Here is a 1,561-nt window from a genome sequence, read left to right as displayed (position 1 = left end):
GTTCGGCTGTCTCAGTTAAATAAGATACTATGGTAACTGGACGATGCAGTGCTGCTATTGCAGCTGCAGTAGGAGCATCTTTTCCTCTCCTACTTCCCGGTCCTGGGACACTTTACTAGCAGCTCCACCTTTCGTCTATTTTCTTTTGCAGGGCGGCCCGTTTATCGATATGCGGTGTATATCTAAAAGGTAGCAGGTAACAGCTACTGATCCGTGCGAATGGACATGGGATTCTTCCTGTGTACTCGAAAATGGCTGGTAGGCGACTGCGATATTGCCAGCAAACGATTCGTACTCAGGAATGAGCCGAAACGAGCTGAGCCACCTAACAGTACGGGGAGATCTGTCGGACGGACAAATCAAAGCAACAAGGGAAATGAGAAAAGAATTAGGGACAGAAACACAAGAGTTAAAAATAGGAAGCGGCATATGAGCACAGAGAAGACAAAGACTGTTTACTTTGAAAGCTTTGTTCTGCTCAGAAGCCAAAGATACACTATAGAATATTGCTAGATCGTTCTAGCGCTTGAACAGCGATGCTGATTTAGACTGTCAAATATCTACAAGTAACGACTGAGCACAAATAATGCAGTGTAATACTTCCCTGACATTTTTATGTGTGTAAATACTCTTGGCTCTATCTAATACTCGTAGGTTTGCCAAATTTCAACTATTGTCATCCATTCATAATGAAATTGCGTCATACACACGTTTGAATTTGTATATACGATGAGTCGTTGTTTGCTAGCTCGTCTATTATGCAGATCCATTAACGATTCCAACAATATTTGCAGCTTTTTATAAGAAACGGCCATAAAGGTATTCATGTTTTATCGTTATGACGCCCCCATTGAATTGCATTTATTCTTCCGCTTGCACAATGGGCAGATGTAAGGTCATAAGCTTCAGGGCATGCCTAAGGCGATTTCAGGAAAAAACTAAGCAAACGTTATGGCAAGTGGTTCTTCAGAAGTCAATTCATTAAGTAGAAATTAAGTAGCCAGTACTGTTACTTCATAACCTAATCACATTGACCATATATAGTTCTCTTGAGAGCTAACAACTTATCCCTATTATAATAAATTTGTTACTGTTTGTAGTTTACAAGGGATCCTATCCGATTTTCCATTTTTGTAATCTACATGGAGTAGGCGGAGCTCAATATGACGACAGAAGGAGGTGAGTCAACCGGTCGATAATATTCTCTCACGTTTGGAAAACGTGGCCTAATTGAAAATTACAATATTTAACCAGGGAAAGTCACAGTATAGAAACAGGAAGGCACTTTGTTTTGTGCCCAGTACGGAAACCCCGCTATGAGCGAGCAAAGGCATAGTTACTGCGAGCTATCAAATAAATTCTACGATCCTTGCTTTTTTTCCTAATTTACCGCAAGGATCACGAGCCTAACAGTTGCGTGATGGTGTGTCATTTGTGATAGAGCTACAATTTGTACTTAAGCAAGCAGGTCATTGAGCTACTCTCGCGGGAATGCCGACATGGTTCATTTGTTATTACATTCATTATTCTGTAGTAAGGAAGAGACAAATTTAGACAGTAA

The sequence above is a fragment of the Varroa jacobsoni genome, unplaced genomic scaffold (genome assembly GCF_002532875.2).
Source record: "Varroa jacobsoni isolate VJ856 unplaced genomic scaffold, vjacob_1.0 scaffold_669, whole genome shotgun sequence".
Taxonomy (NCBI): Eukaryota; Metazoa; Arthropoda; class Arachnida; order Mesostigmata; family Varroidae; genus Varroa; species Varroa jacobsoni.
Note: the sequence above shows the minus strand (reverse complement) of the source record.